Source organism: Helianthus annuus, chromosome 11, assembly GCF_002127325.2.
Source record: "Helianthus annuus cultivar XRQ/B chromosome 11, HanXRQr2.0-SUNRISE, whole genome shotgun sequence".
NCBI classification, from domain to species: Eukaryota; Viridiplantae; Streptophyta; class Magnoliopsida; order Asterales; family Asteraceae; genus Helianthus; species Helianthus annuus.
Window position 1 is genome coordinate 114,016,134 of NC_035443.2, and position 17,646 is coordinate 114,033,779.

The window sequence follows — 17,646 nt, forward strand, 5'->3', positions numbered from 1 at the left end:
TGTTATATGAAAGTTATAGTTTCATACCGGGAGCTATGGTTTTAAATTACCGTCGAAGTTATGGCGTCTATTCAAGGCGCTCACGACACCAAAATATCGCTCACTAGTTCACTAGATGCTTCGTTTAGGCGTTAAGGTGATAAAAATACCGTTTACTAGTCCGTCGGATCAAAACGGATAAGTTGTGCAAGTAGCGACGAAACGTTGGTAACTTGTGTTTCGGATATCCCAATGATATCTCCAAGCTTATTTAAGTTGTAAAATATTATTTACAAGTTCTACAGACATCAAAATGCCGCATTTTAGTGTTGCGGACGATTTATTTTTGTTATAGTTTTGGCGCGATTCGGACGAATTTTTAAGTACATGTATTTTCCGGGAAGTTAAAATGTTTTTGTATGTGGCGTCCCTAATTAGGGATTTTTTTTTTTATTTGTATTTCATCTACCAAGTGCGTTCATGCCCTTTGTCGCTCGTTCCGACAATTTTCGAAACTTGCTGGCATGAATAACGTGTTCAGGTGAATAGTGTTTTCAGCATTTTGCCAACATATTAGGACAGAGTTTGCAGTTTTCTCGTGACGCAGTGAATGTTTCAATATGGTTTAGCATATTTAACCATGTCGTATGATTTTTAGACTTTGTACGACCTAATCATGCAATAATTAAATCGTAATGAACGTAACTAAGCCTTATATCAAGTGTTTAAGTTGTACGGAATTACCATTATTTTTGCCAGTTGTCACATTCTCCCCCCGTTAGAAGAATTTCGTCCCGAAATTCAAGTCGTGTTACTGGTTGCAGGAGAGTCTTGAAACAGGTGAGGGTACTTGGATTTTATTTGATCCTCACGTTCCCACGTATACTCGGGTCCGTGACGCGAGTTCCAGCGAACTTTAACCAACTTCCTACGACTCCTCCGTGTCTTGTGCACTTTCCAGTCTGTAACCTCAACAGGTTCCTCTGTAAATTGGAGTTTGTCGTTAACGTGTATCTCGTCCGCTGGGATGACGACCGTTTCTTGAGTAGGACTTTTCTTGAGATTAGACACGTGAAACGTGTCGTGTACACTACTAAGCTCTTCTGGTAGTTTCAATTTGTAAGCAACTGTTCCGATCTTTTCCAGTATTTCGAAAGGTCCAATGTAGCGTGGGTTCAGCTTTCCACGTTTACCAAACCTTACTACGCCCTTCCAAGGCGAGACTTTCAACAATACCATGTCTCCGACCTCGAAAGCTAACGGTTTGCGCCCCTTGTCTGCGTAGCTCTTTTGTCTATCGCGAGCCGCCTTGATACGGTCTCGTATTTGAATGATCTTGTCTGTGGTCTCCTGAACTAAGTCCGGACCAAGGAGTTGTTTATCCCCGGTCTCCGCCCAACATAGCGGGGATCGACACTTTCGTCCATACAAAGCTTCAAACGGGGCGGCCTGAATGCTAGTGTGATAACTATTATTGTATGAGAACTCCACTAAGGGCAAGTGGGTATCCCAATTTCCACCCAAATCCATCACACAAGCGCGTAACATGTCCTCCAAAGTCTGTATCGTTCGTTCATTTTGGCCGTCCGTTTGAGGGTGAAAGGCCGTACTAAGATTCAGTTGTGATCCAAAGGCCTTTTGAAATGATTGCCATATCCTTGACACGAACCGACCATCTCGGTCCGATATAATAGAAACAGGGACTCCATGTCGTGCCACGATCTCTTTGAGGTATATTTCAGCCAATTTCTTAGTGCTATCCTTCTCACTGATCGGTAGAAAATGTGCGGACTTTGTAAGTCGATCAACAATTACCCAAATCATGTCGTGACCTCTTGAGGTTCGGGGTAACTTAGTAATGAAGTCCATCGAGATTTGTTCCCATTTCCATTCGGGAATTTCAGGTTGTTGCAGTAATCCTGAAGGCTTTTGATATTCCGCCTTAACCTTGGCGCATGTAAGGCATTTTCCAACATAGGTAGCAATGTCACTTTTAAGCTTAGGCCACCAATAAAATCCTTTTAAGTCTTGGTACATTTTATCCGATCCCGGATGTATAGAGTACCTTGACTTATGAGCCTCGTCTAGTATAATCGTTCGTAGGTCACCGAATAATGGAACCCAAATTCGTCCCATAAAGTACAGTGTTCCATCATCCTTTGGCACCAATTGTGCCTCCATTCCTCGTAAAAATTCGGCTCGTATATTTTCTGGTTTAAGCGCTTCTTGTTGAGCATTGTGAATCCGAGAGGTGAGATTGGTTTGTATGGTCATCTCTAAGGCCCGCACCCTCAGAGGTTTTGCATGTTCCTTGCGGCTCAAGGCGTCCGCCACGACGTTCGCCTTGCCCGGGTGATACTTTATCTCACAGTCATAGTCGTTCAATAATTCGACCCATCGTCGTTGCCGCATATTCAAGTCCTTCTGATCAAATATATGTTGTAAGCTCTTGTGATCTGTAAAGATTGTACAATGAGTACCATATAAGTAGTAACGCCAGATCTTTAACGCGAATACCACCGCACCTAGCTCAAGATCGTGCGTGGTATAATTTTTCTCATGCACCTTCAATTGGCGAGACACGTACGCGATAACTTTGTCCCGTTGCATCAAAACACAACCGAGACCTTGATGCGATGCATCACAATAGACCATGAAGTCATCGGTACCGTCAGGTAAGGATAAAATAGGTGCGTCACAAAGTTTATCTTTCAGTAGCTGAAAAGCCGCCTCTTGTTTCTCGCCCCAGTCAAATTTCTTATCCTTTTGCGTTAGGGACGTTAGCGGTTGAGCAATTTTTGAGAAATTTTCTATAAATCTTCGGTAGTAGCCTGCTAATCCCAAGAATTGTCGTACTTCGGTGGGGGTCTTAGGCGCTTCCCAGTTCTTTATCGCCTCGATCTTAGCCGGATCGACATGAATTCCTTTCTCGTTCACCACGTGTCCGAGAAATTGCACCTCGCGAATCCAAAATTCGCATTTAGAAAACTTCGCGTACAATTGTTCCTTCTTTAAAAGCTCCAATATAGCTCTTAGATGTTGTTCGTGTTCCTCCTTTGACCGTGAATATATTAGGATATCGTCAATAAACACGATCACGAACTTATCCAAATACGGCTTACACACGCGGTTCATGAGGTCCATGAACACCGCTGGTGCATTTGTTAAGCCAAATGGCATAACGAGAAACTCGTAATGTCCGTAACGAGTTCTAAAAGCCGTCTTGGGGATGCTTTCTTCTTGTATTCTCAACTGATGGTATCCCGATCTCAAGTCAATCTTGGAGTAATAACTTGAGCCTTGTAGTTGATCGAACAAGTCGTCGATTCTCGGTAGCGGGTAACGGTTTTTAATAGTAAGTTTGTTCAATTCCCGATAATCTATACACATGCGAAAGCTACCATCTTTCTTTTTAACAAATAGTACCGGAGCTCCCCAAGGTGAGAAACTCGGTCTAATGAATCCTTTATCTAGTAACTCTTGCAGTTGAGTAGATAACTCCTGCATTTCTGACGGAGCTAACCGATATGGTGATTTCGCCACTGGTGCTGCTCCTGGCAACAAATCAATTCGAAACTCCACTTGGCGCTGTGGAGGCAGTCCAGGTAAGTCTTCTGGAAAGACTTCTGGAAATTCTTTCACGACAGGGATGTCTTCTAGCTTCGGCTCTTTGGTTTCCTTGTCGACTACGTGGGCGAGGAAAGCTATACAGCCTTTTCGGAGACACTTTTGCGCCTTCATACACGTAATGATTCGTAGGGGTGTCTCAAGCTTCTCCCCATGAATTACAAGCGTTTCTTCATTTGGCAGTGGGATGCGGATAGTTTTCTCATGACAAACTACTTCCGCCCGGTTGTCGGACAACCAATCCATTCCGACAACTACGTCAAAACTACCCAACCCAACGGGTAAAAGGTCGATAGAAAATTTTCGCTCCCCAAGCTCGAGTGTACAACCCTTAATAACCTCATCCGCTTCGACTAATTTTCCGTTCGCCAATTCTATAGAATACGGGACATCTAGCTTACTCGAATCTAGGCCAAGTATATTCTTAAATTCTATAGATATGAAACTAAAATCTGCGCCAGTATCAAATAGAACGGATGCAAAGTGTTGGTTTATAGGGAACGTACCCGTAACAACGTTCGGGTCCTGTCGTGCATCTCGGGCTCCGATCACAAAAGCTCTCCCACGAGCCTGGTTTTCCTTAGGGCAATCCTTCCTATAATGCCCGTTGTCACCACAGTTGTAACATCCTTGCCCCTTTCCAGCTCCATTTCTGTTTCCATTGTTGTTTCCATTTCTGTTTCCAGTTCCATTCCCGTTGTCATTTCTACCTTGATTGTTGTTACCATTTCCTCCACGGTTTGTGTTTCCTTTTCCCCTTCCTACCCAGCATGTTTCCTTATAGTGGCCTATCCTACCGCATTTATCACACTTTGCACAACGGCCCTCATGATGATACTTACACTTGTCGCATTTAGGCAGGGTGCCTAAATAGCCTTTACCCCTAGTTTCTTTGGTTGCTGTGAAAGCCTTGCCACCTCTTGGTGGGTTTACTTCCCTTCGTTTGTTAGCATTGGTGCCGTCGTTGTTGTTCACACGCATACCCTTGTTGGAGTGTGAAAATTTTCTCTTTCCACCACTAGTAGACTCTACGTGAGTCTCTTTCTTTTCCGAACCCTTCGCAGGAATCTTCTCCATTCTCACTGCCTCCTCAGTGAGGCTCACTGCTAAGGTAACAGCTTGAGTTATGGTGGTAGGTTGTGCCGAGCTAACTAGACTCCTTATCTCGGGGTGAAGACCCCATATGTATCGTTCGACTCTTTTGAATTCCGGAGTGACCATATACGGAATCACTCGTGATAAGTCATGAAATCTCTGGGTGTATCCTGAAACGTCGGCACCTACCATTTCAAGGTGCCAAAATTCTGTCTCCAGCTTTTGCAGCTCAGCTCTAGAACAATATTTTTCTCTCATGCGTTCCTTTAATTCTTCCCAAGTTAGCCCGTAGGCTGCAACGTCTCCTAGAGTTTGAACCTGAAGGTTCCACCAAGTTAGGGCTTCGTCCACAAATAGCCCTGTAGCGTAAACCACTGTCTGTTCAGGAGTGCATCGGCTCATGCGAATAGTGGACTCAGTTTTCTCTGTCCATCGTACAAATGCCACTGCACCTCCAGTACCATCATAATTGAGAGGCTTGCAGTCGAGAAATTGTTTGTACGTGCACCCTGAAACGTTGAATAGACATATTATATAAACGACAAACCTGAGAACGCACGATTAGAATAGGAGATGTAACATTTAAGTTGTTATAAAAACACTTTCTATTACCATTTGTGGCGTTGCCACCAGATGTGCCTCCCTGACCTTGGCCGCCAGTTCCACCAGATCCGCCACTGTGTTCATTGCGGTTGGCCTCATATTGGGCGATTGCTTGCGAGATTCGCTCTTCAAGGAGCTGATTCAGTTCTGCCTGTGTAGTAGGCATAGGGTCTGAGGTGTCGCGCCTAAGGTTCCTCCGTTTCGGTGCCATAGTCTTCCACACACAAGTAACGAACGGGTTAGACAAATATTTAATAATGATAAATATTGTCGGCTAAAAAAAATACTAATCATCACACCATCCAACCCAACAATAATCCACAACCAATCAATCACGCATAGAATAAAGCACAATGTGCAAATAAAGAAAACATAATACTGAACTTTTATATATATATATCAACAACTTGATACATTGTTTTGTGAAGAAAACAAAAGGGCACGAGGCTACATTACCCCGGTCGTGCAAGTTTATATATATATATATAAAAGTGGCAAAATATTTTTCTCCACATTGTTCTTCAAGGTCTTCAAGTGTCGTAGCTAGTACATAGTCTTCATATATCCCACAAGAGTGGGTCTTCTAGTCCCAAGCATAAGTGCTTGCAAATAAATACCTTAAGGGTAGGGGGATGGGAGAGGGGTAGGGAAGATTAGACTACGAAGATAGGTACGCTCCTCCCCAAGCTTAAAAACAAATACTGCAAGAAAGGGCACTCGTCTGCTGTTAGAGCGCTAAGACGTGTGCTCTAATGAAGATGTCAAGGTCAACAGGTGAGGTATGGTGTGGTGGTGTTGATGGTGGTAGTGGAATAGATGGTGGAGGGTAGGCTAGTGGTGATGATGGCATTGCGTCAGCATGACGCTCCATCTACAGAGAGTCTCAACCAATAGCTGCAAGGTGGGGATCTCTTCCTCGTCATTAAATAACTCCATAATAAAGGGAGCAACAGTTAGGTGGATCGCAACATTTGGCAATATCGCTACGCGATGATCGCCATCGGAATGGCCAATAATGATGCTTTCGTGGAACAGGAGTGGTGCGGCTAAAACATCGTCCTCCACAGGGACGTCTTCCGCAAAGTGCATGAACTAGTCCAAAGAGGTATCCATAAAGTCAGGGTCGTCGTAACCACCAATACTAGCAGATGAAGCTATAGTACCCAGGCAAAAATAATCCGTACAACATGTATGTATGTATATATCAATAAATAATCTCATTATTTATTATATATATATGTATGTACAATTATATGTTTGTCAAATATAACCACGTAAGTTGTGTGAGTCGATCTAGTTTATCAAGGCTATCCCACATAGACTAAGCCCCAATTAATGTCTCCTAAACAATGCGAGGACATTATCTATTTATTTATTTTTGAAATACGTTTTGGGTAGTGGATCTTGTGCTTTGTGTATGCAATGAAAACCATGCATTTTGTAAATCCGTTTTCATGAGAGGATCCTAGTGATTGTAGACTAGACTCGAGAAGGAATCCTGGTTCACTACAATCGAAGCTCTGATACCAACCTATCACACCCGTGTCAAAGGCGGAAGCGCGTAGTGTGACTTGATCGGTTTCCATAGCATACGATGTAAGTAAACAAACTATATGATATAAAACATACACGATGTTCATCCATTCCATAATGTAAAGATACAAGTCAAAAGTTGTTTTGTAGCAAAAGACAACATAAGTTTATAAGTTCTACAAACAAGACTTGTTCAAAATAAAGTTTTTGAAATAACGAGGTTTTGCATCCTATGTCCCGTTCGAAGACGGGATATATGGATCAAACCCTCCAAAATACGGATGACATCGTCTTCATAGTAAACTTGAAACTTCATAATTTGTTGCACCAAGATCCACTTAGTTACCTGAAATACATGTAAGTTTGAAAACATCAACAAAAGTTGAGCGAGTTCATGTGTTTTAAGTTCGTAATCGTCAAATGAATCTGTAAAACATTTGAAAGTTCAAGTATCGAAATCTGGTATGTAAAGCGTAAATGAACATGTTGATCATTAATGTGTAGCTAGGACATTAATATGTGTGCCGACATAGGAAGCCACCAACCCGTAAGCGATTTAGTACCGGTCCACCCGGCGAGGGTAACAAAGGAAACTCCATGTGGCCACACAAGGACCCATGAGTGGGGCTCGCCCTGTACCCGATAGATCTACCCCCTTTGTTCCGTGGTCTTAAACAAGATTAATGGTGCTTTAAGTATCAGCCTATTCGCACGTGATCTACTAATTCATTTTGTTGCTTAACCATACCATAGTAACATGTATTTCCCCCCGAGAGTTGTAAAACCAAAAACGTTTAAAAGAAAAGGGGGACATGAACTCACAAGTTTGCGTCCGTATGTATGCTAGCAGTTCGGGTATCCAATTAGCGCGTAATAACCTACAAGTGCTCTAACTCATTAGACACTTGGGTTTATGTTAATTTATGTACACATTGCTCATCTTGAACATTATTGTATATGGAACCCTTGTGTATTTTAAATATGTTGACATTTGTTTCGTATGTTCGTTTTATTATATATATATACACTTCTTGAGTTCATAATGTGTTAGAACAGGCATCGCCCTTTGTATGTATCCGTGCTTCGCACGAGTATTTATGGGTATAGCATGTATAAGTCCTTGTGTCGTACAAGTATAAGTGGACCGGGTCCAATAGCGTCTTTGTGCCGTGCACGACGCATGTTTGTTGTATGAAATATATATTCCTCAAAAATATATATCTTTAAGTTCGGTGAACGTCGTTCACATGTATACGTATGATCGGTTTGTTTTAGGTATATATTTGTTTCACAAATATATATGTATATGTATATCTTTTTAAGATATAGTTGTTAAAAATATTTATTTTTAACATTGTATATATGATAATGTACATGTACGGTATTCATTGTGAGTGTACACTTTAACAAGTGTATATGAGTACATCGTTATGTATTCGCGTATTTCATATGTATACGTATACCGTATTCATACGTGTATGTATACCGAATTTATACGTGCAGGTATACCGTATTTATACGTGTGGTATACCGTATTTCTAAGTGTAGGTAAACCGTATTTGTAATGTATTTTTAGAATATATTTTATTAAAAATATACATATATTTTTCATTGGGCCTTAACCCATGTCTTTTAAGTTGTTGGGCTTAATCCTTATTATTAGTGCATTCGGGCCTAGCCCAATTTACATATTAATGGGCTTAGCCCAACTTATTAAATAAATGGGCTTTTACTAGCCCATTATCAAACCAAGTATTCTTGTATTTTTACAAGTGTATTTTGAGTGCATTTTATATGTATTCGCATACGTATATTCTTGTATATGTGTACACTTGGTGATTTTCATTTTACACTTTCCGAAACTTTTGGCGTCAAAATAAATATATATATTCCATGTCAAAAAATTATTGTTTTTAGAGTTCGTCGTAGGGGTCGATACCATGTATTTTATCGTCGAGAACGCCCGCGTGTCGTCCATGATAAGTATCCATCTCGTGTCGTGTCGATATGGTGACCGTTGCCGATGGCGACGCATTTATACGTTATGACATTTATTTGATATTTCGCGTCGGTTTTTTTTTTTTTGGTGTTATATGCATATATATTATTTGGTCGAAATATATATATTATTTGTACGGTTCGCCCGAGGTCCGATTGTCCGTTATCCGCGCTTCATGTCAAAGTGTAATATAACTTGCATTCGTTTTCTAATGTATTTTACATTCTTTCGTCGACATGTTTTTGGAGTTTGTTATGTGTAGTGTATTTTGTGTTTAGTTTGTAGGATCCTAACTCTAGTACATACACACAATACACATGTATTTATACACATACACATATAAAGGTTGGAAAACATATACGTATATTTTTTTTTGTCTCTAAAAAAATATATATAGATATAATAGATAACCTCTTTTTTTTCTTTTAACTTATAAAGATATATAAGTTGTTTTATTAAAAACCCTTCATAGTTTAGGACTTAAACCTTTTTGTTAAAACTTTCTTAATGACAATTAAGATCACTAATCACGTTTAACCCCGTTAATCACCTCGTTAATTATACTTTAAACGTGATTAGATTTTTAGAAAATTTCGCCATAATTTCCCCTAAACTATGGCGTTTTCCACGTCTTAAAAACGTATTAGTTTCACGTTTAAGCCCATAATCACAATCAAGTTCAAATCAAGTTCCAAAGCACTACTTTTTCAAGTAATATTTTCCACATAATTTTCCATATAACTTTTGAACTTTATATATTCTTAATCACATTTTTAATAATAATGTGATCACACTTATTAAATCTTTAACAAGTTCACTAGTAAAAAAAATAAATTTAACATACTTTGGAGTCTTGATCCTTCACTTAAACCACCTTGATTAACACATTTTTTTTTTACACTTTTATAGTGTAAATCATGATGTTTATTTTTTTTTTTTTATAAAAGTTATTTTGGCCATAAATCATTTTCAAGTTTAATATAAAGTTCTAGTATTATATGGATGATGATCTTGTTAAGCATAAAAATGTTTAGATCATCCTTACTAGCCTAATTTACACAAGATCATCTTTGTAAACACCCTACTTTAACATAGTCAACTTAAACATAAGCATCATCCAACACAAATCAACATAATCTACACATAATATAGCACACTAGTAGACTTTTTATGTAAAAATTAGTGTCTTAATCTTTGATTAATGTTTTGTTCAAGATGATTAACATGTACTTTAGCAAACTACATATTATAACAAGCTTAAAATAAGTAAAATGAAATCTTACAACTTTGCACAATGTTTAGATGAAGATTAAGAGAAGATAAAAGCTCCAAAGTGCTTCCTTATGGCTTGAACCTTCTTTGATCTTCAAGAAAGGGTTATGTAATGCTTGAAATGTAGTGTTTAAGTGAAGAAAATGAGGGTATGTATGTGTGTGGAATGTGCCGTGAATGGGAGAGATGTAGGAGGGTTTCTTTGTGTTTGAAATGTTGAGAAATAATGGTAACATATGAGGTGATGGATAAGTATAATCTTCGTGTGCTAAAAAGTCAAGATTCATTATCTTCATGCCATGCTTCCTACCATTATTTTCATCATGAACCAAGTTGTAGGTTGTCTTGTGGGGCCCACATGGGGGAGGTAAAGTGTAAATATTTTTATAAAATATCTTTTATAAAATTTGATATGTGATGAATATTGTTAATTATTGTAGATATTTTAGTCATTATGCAGATTAGTTTAATTATTGTGTTAATGATAGTTTAGGATTATAAATAAGGTCAAATTAGTTTACTAGTTTAGTGGGTATAAGTTTTGGATGGTACAAGTACCACTAGTTCGCTTACCGGTTCGACATCGGGTGTTATATGAAAGTTATAGTTTCATACCGGGAGCTATGGTTTTAAATTACCGTCGAAGTTATGGCGTCTATTCAAGGCGCTCACGACACCAAAATATCGCTCACTAGTTCACTAGATGCTTCGTTTAGGCGTTAAGGTGATAAAAATACCGTTTACTAGTCCGTCGGATCAAAACGGATAAGTTGTGCAAGTAGCGACGAAACGTTGGTAACTTGTGTTTCGGATATCCCAATGATATCTCCAAGCTTATTTAAGTTGTAAAATATTATTTACAAGTTCTACGGACATCAAAATGCCGCATTTTAGTGTTGCGGACGATTTATTTTTGTTATAGTTTTGGCGCGATTCGGACGAATTTTTAAGTACATGTATTTTCCGGGAAGTTAAAATGTTTTTGTATGTGGCGTCCCTAATTAGGGATTTTTTTTTTATTTGTATTTCATCTACCAAGTGCGTTCATGCCCTTTGTCGCTCGTTCCGACAATTTTCGAAACTTGCTGGCATGAATAACGTGTTCAGGTGAATAGTGTTTTCAGCATTTTGCCAACATATTAGGACAGAGTTTGCAGTTTTCTCGTGACGCAGTGAATGTTTCAATATGGTTTAGCATATTTAACCATGTCGTATGATTTTTAGACTTTGTACGACCTAATCATGCAATAATTAAATCGTAATGAACGTAACTAAGCCTTATATCAAGTGTTTAAGTTGTACGGAATTACCATTACTTTTGCCAGTTGTCACAATTTTCTTGTTACACAAGTGTTTATACACTTGTCTACTTACTAAAAATGTATTTAGTTCATACAAGATCCGGGTTTTAACAAAACTAGTATTTTTCACTTGGTTCTTCCGAAAAACCACTTGTAGATCTTTTGATCTACAAGTTTACAACTTCATTTTGCAAGAAAACTTATGTTTATTCAAGTTCAAAGTTCATGTATGGATGGTTTCATCATCCTTCATATCTCTAACATTTACATCTTACTAGTTCATGTTCTTGAACATGATCTAGCATGTCTAGATGATGATCCATCCTACTTCTACTAACAAACAACATCCAAAAATCATAACTATACAAGATCTACATGATTTACCCATATATCTTCTCTTTATCCACCCTTTATCCTTTATGTTTCAAGATTTGGTTTATGTTCTTTAGTGTTCTCAACATTTAATCATTCTATCATCTATTAACCACTAAAAACAAGAACAAGATGAAGTTTTAGAGCACTTACTACTAGCACAAGGCTAGGGGAGAAACAAGGCTAGGGGAGAAACAAGGCGTAAAAGTGGTGGATAAAAGAAAACTAGGGTGGTCCTTGAACTTCCGAGTGCACCAAGCTTGCTTGTTGGACCTCTTGCACCTTTGTATGTATGGAAAATGGCTTGAATGAAACTTGATGGTGGGTGTATGGTGGTGATGGTGTTCGGCCGTGAGGGAGGAAGAAGGGAAGAGAGAAAGTTGTTGGTATTGAGTGTGTGATGAAATGAACAAGAGTCTTGTGGGTTAATTTATAAACCATGTCTCACCAATATCCATCATCTAACATGCTTCTTATCCTCCAACATTGCTAATTAAAATAATCAAAGAAAGACAAGGGTGGGTCACCCTTGTGGTGATCGTCGATGTGGGGGGGGGGGGGTATGGGGTTGGGATGCAATGATCTAGTTACAAGACTTGGTTAAGATCCAATGATATGATTAGTGTATTATTATGTGTTATATATTATAAGGTGTGTTAGGGTGTCCGGGGACCCTAACTAGCTCAGAAAAGTAAAAACCATGTGTTTGGCAATATTTTTATGTTCCGGGTAAAGTCCGGTTGTTCGGTTGGATGTTGATCCGTTAAAGTGCTAAATAAAGCTTTAGAGTGTCTTTTATATTGTTTTTAGTAACACATTAAATTCCCAACACTTTGGAAAGTGTCTAGGACTATTTTGTCAAGTTTTTGCACTTTACTAGCATTGTTAAATGCTGAATTTTGGTATTTAGTGCAGAATTCTGCACTTTAAGTATGTTTTAGGCACTTCCGGGCACTATAACTATCACCTAGTGACGCAGTTTTATGGTCCTCACCTCCCTACACTCCCTACTAGTGTAGTATTCTATTCCTGGCTCACACTAGCCTCATAAACAATGTTTGTTTAGTGTTGGCATTGTCAGCATGTTTACCGGGTTATCCGCTCACTGTGTTAACTGTGCTTTTGTGCATCAAGCTTGTCACTAATGTTTGTGTGTAAATAATAGAGTGGCAGTATAAAAGGTGATGCATGAGTATGTATGTATCAGAAAACAGAAAGCAGTTTATTCATAATTGTAATCAAGCACAGTAATTAAGCACCAATTAAATATTAATTAATTTGTACGGATACCTGGATTTGTGAGGGTTTTCACAACAAACCCCACCTTGTAAGGTGATCTTTGCTAAATGCCAAAGTCTGAGGTTACCGGTTTTTCTTAATTACTGATTTCTCATTTTTTGGGTTTGAAATGTTCAAGTAAGTTATGTCCTCCACATTATGTTTCAATGGTTAATATATTTCCTATATGAAAACCAGTTGGCAGGCAACCTTCTTGTGTCATGCTCTGCAGTGACAGATAACATCCATTATCAGGAAATATCTCACTCCTCTCTGCAGCAGTAACTTTTGTTTGCATGTCAGTTGCTACATTCTCAACGACGGTATTTTGTGTGATTCTCTTGGTGTACAAGCTGAGAAAAAGAATTATGTGCTATGTGGGCATGCAATGTATTTTTCCATCTTTTTTTTGGCATATATATGTAAAAGTAGTAACAATATATGAAGAGTCATTCACCATTCATTCCCATCGACTCAACAAAGATAATAGTAAATTTAAGTTATGTTATCATTTGCGTGGTTTATTTTTGTGTTCTCACTATAATTATGGCTACTGTGAACAGGCAAGGCGTATCTTCAAGAACCTAAGGTTTAAAAACGGTGAGACTAATACCCAGAACGAGACGACTGATTTGATGAGAACCCTGCAATCGACAATTGTATGTCCCCCATCTGTGTATTAACTTTCTGGTGCAATGCAAGTAAAGTAATTCACTTTTGTTGGGATTTAATAAGGCAACAATCAAAAGATGAGAATGGTGAATTCGAGATAGCTCGACGTTACTGGATATGTTTTATCTTAACATTCAGTTGGGAAGCCAAAACGGTCGGCATTCCTCATTGTTGAGGTAGAACAATGGGACATGTTTCATTTAAGACTCAAGGATTGTTTTTATTTGTATATATTGAACTATAGTTGGGTTATATGACCTCTGTTGTGCATTTACTTGTGCTTGGTGTCAACATTTTGTTCTGAACTTTCATGAAACTCAATTTGAGGGTCTATATTATTATTTTAATAATGTGTATTGGCAATTTGGACATCTATAAGAACCGTTCTATTATCTATATGATTATGGTCGACTTCTCACAATCTTTGCTCCATGCTACCATATACGTTCAGTAGCGTGATGTTCATTTATATCACCATGTGTTTATATGTGTTGGTTACATTCGTCCATTAACTTATTATATGAATATCGTATAGATTTGTAATCATTAATTTTTTTCATCAGCCTTTTAGTGCGTAATACACTAACTTATTATTCAGTTGTTTGAAAAAAATTTTAACTTTTAATACAAAGTAATTTATAAACACGAATCATCATAAGTTTTTAAAATAAGGCTATAAGTTATATTACACGTTCACAACCGTGATTAACTTTATGAAATGTTTATAAATCTTTTATAGCAAAGACATTTAATATGCCATACTTTTTGTATAATTTATTAATCATAAATAATTTTTTCCGCCAGAGTGCTACTCTTTTGGTAAGTAGAAGTTAAGTTTTTTTTAAACGTTTTTAAAAGTAATTTACCTTTTTTGGGCAAAAGTGAAGTAAATGCACTCAGTTACAATTGACCAACTATGCAATTTTTTCCATTAATTACAAACAAAAAACTGTATTATCATAAATATCATATAGTTTCTTTTAAATAAAACGGTTTAGAATGTTGAAAGCATTAGAATATTTATTTGTTAGGTGACTTTTGAGTTGTTAACCTATTTAACATGTATGAAATTTAGCTATTTTTTTCATAGGTCACATGTTTGACCTGTTATTAAACATATACAATCTCAATGGGCCTATTTTCATTATAAATGGGCTGAAAGTGCCACATATAATAATATCTATCTTCTTGCTGAACATGGCATGTCTATGCTTCTTTTGACAAGTATGTGGAGGTAGAACAACTTGAAGGTAATAATAAGTATCATACTTGAGCAACATGGGTTACAGGTTGGGAGGATTTCCTTTTAACTTTTTACTCTTTTGGAGCAAAGTTTCAAGTTTTTGTGATGGGATAGGTTAAGTATGCACAGTTTGATTAATCATAAAATTTGGCCATAGGATTATTGTGTTACATGATCAGAAGTGAATATATAGTATAATATTACATAATTTATGGTTTAACTACTAAAAACTTTTAGGACTTACACTAATTCAGGATAAACTTGCCAGGTAACTCTCAATGGTAGATTGGGAAAAAATAGGCAAGTTAGGTAACGAGTCAATACAGGTGGGTCAGACTGATCCTTCAACCTTTAAGATCCATTTTATATTTTTTTTTAAATATGCTAATGTTTAACTATGATTATTGAAACTATATTATTACCATATTAATCTAATTCTATGAAACATGAACATGAACTTTTAGGATGCAAGGAAAGGTGTTTTGTTCATTGATTTCCCTGTTGTTCTTCAGCTCCGATGAATGCTATTAGTTAACATTAAATTACGGATTGGCATGACGTATAAAGGTGTGTTTAACTTTGATTTTAAGGACTCTAACCAAAATTGAGTCCGCCTAATGATGAATTTGAACCAGTTTAATTAAGCTTTTTATTGTAGATGCAGCTAAACTTTTTTTTATTTGACCCATTGAGACTATATTGTTAATGATGGCAGGTATGTGAAACTGAAAAAATGTGTGAGCCAATACACAGACGGAGAAATTGCTGTTGGTGGGATTCCAAAGTGGTCAGAACGACTAAAACAAGCTCCATCACGGGCCGTATTGATTAAAAACGGAAATGACGTGTTTGATGCCGCCACACGCCATTGGGAAAGAAGGATTTTTCACTATAAGAGTTCATTAAACTTAAAACTGGGGAGTCCTGCAGTAAGAAATGTGATGGATATGAATGCGTTTTTTGGTCGTTTTGCTGCTGCCTTAGCATCCGATCCGTTGTGGTGATGAATGTTGTTGCAGACCGCAAGCCTTCAACTTTGGGTGTCATTTATGATAGGGCTTATTGGTGTTTATCATGACTGGTAATTTTCTTATAGTTTGATTTTGCTTTAAAACTATTATATTCGTTTTTCAATATTTGCACAACTTTATATCATTATTTTGTGATGTCTCTAGGTGTGAACCTTTCTCAAGTTATCCTCAAACTTATGATTTCATTCATGTGGTTGCAATTGAATCCCTCATAAAGGATCCAGTTACCGGCAAAAACAACTAATTTATTGTTGTTTGCTACAATTTATGATCTTATAACTAAAACGATAGCATATCATATTGCTTTTTTTTTTAATTTCTTTTATGTGTCCATAGTGTAACTAATGTTGGAGAAGTCTATACCTTTTTGTTTCCACTTTTTGCCGCCTTATTTTGCGGGGCTTCAATTTTACAACAAGGTTCCCAATCACAAAATTACTATTCCTGCAAGTCCTTTTTTTGACTGGAGGGTAATTGTTAGGAAGATTGCAAATGGTTTCTTTTTCACAAATGGATGGACAAAAGTAGCTAAAGATGTGTTTGGGGGTTTTGGTTCTTTGCTTTTATGTCAGGTGATGGAATAATCTTACTTCCCTATGACTACTTTTAATGTGATTTGCTTTCAAAAACGTACTACCTACTGAAGCACCTCTCAAGAATGTTCAAGACATCTTAGAAGAACATGTTATTGATGTTGATGCTGATAATTCAGATGAAGAAGATGATTTAGAGAATCGTTTGATTAATAAGGAGCGTGTCTACGGCATAACCAATCTGGGAATTGAGAGTAATAATCAAACTGTACATAGCAAAAACTATACTCTCCAATGTGATTGTGCATATCAAAATATATCGTGTTTGTGTGCTTCAAAGGTTGGTGATGGTGGTGTTAAAGCCTTGGAGAATTCATGATAGTTTTTTTGTATTGGTACATGTTAAGTGTTATGATAAAGAACGGACACAATATTAATAAAGTTCTAATAATCTGTTATAATAAATAAAAGTTTTTTTTTGTGTCGTGGGTCATTCAGTGAGGCAAGTTTCTGCCTCCGGTTCTTGCCCAAAGTTTCTGACCCTACTCGCAACACTAATGACTACAACTTTCAATTTAAAAAAAATTATAAAATAACTTTCTTCGCAACCCTAATGACCATAACTTTCAATTCAAAACAATTATAAAACAAGTTTCTGACATAGTTCGATTAATATAAAGTAAATTTTTCTACCCACGAAGTTCGCGGGTGATAACCTAGTTACAATATATATTCAAAACCAACTTGTTCTAATTAATAATGACCTATTTTGAAACATCAATTTTAGATAACGTAAAAAGTAAATTTATAACTTTCGATGGGTACCATATTGGTTTGTTTTCTAAAAAAATTGTATCACGAATTTAGTTGTAAAAAATAACGAACGAAAATTATAATAGGAAAATAAAACTATTGGGTTAAAGGACTAATAAAGTGTAAGAGTTTAATTTGAAACTTAAAAAAAAATATTGTAACACTATATGTAAAACGGTTTAACAAGGGTAACAGTAACTTTATTAGAGTTTAGGGGATGCTTAATAAATTTATTAAAATTCAAGAGTTAAGAAGGTAAGTTCTTAAAAAAAATAACAAAAGTTGAGGGGATAAA

The 17,646-nt window shown here is 37.1% G+C and overlaps 2 long non-coding RNA genes across 2 annotated transcripts; one reads left to right on the forward strand and one right to left on the reverse strand.

The window, feature by feature from the left end:
* Positions 1-6,901: 6,901 nt before the first annotated feature.
* LOC118484254 lies at positions 6,902-10,410 on the reverse strand. The gene is made up of 3 exons (XR_004873038.1): positions 10,120-10,410; positions 7,660-7,715; positions 6,902-7,183 (listed from the first exon to the last, which is right to left on the reverse strand). It is a non-coding gene; the product is annotated as an uncharacterized LOC118484254 (long non-coding RNA).
* A 2,958-nt stretch (positions 10,411-13,368) lies between these two features.
* LOC110890902 lies at positions 13,369-14,072 on the forward strand. The gene is made up of 2 exons (XR_002564869.2): positions 13,369-13,449; positions 13,623-14,072. It is a non-coding gene; the product is annotated as an uncharacterized LOC110890902 (long non-coding RNA).
* Positions 14,073-17,646: the final 3,574 nt, after the last annotated feature.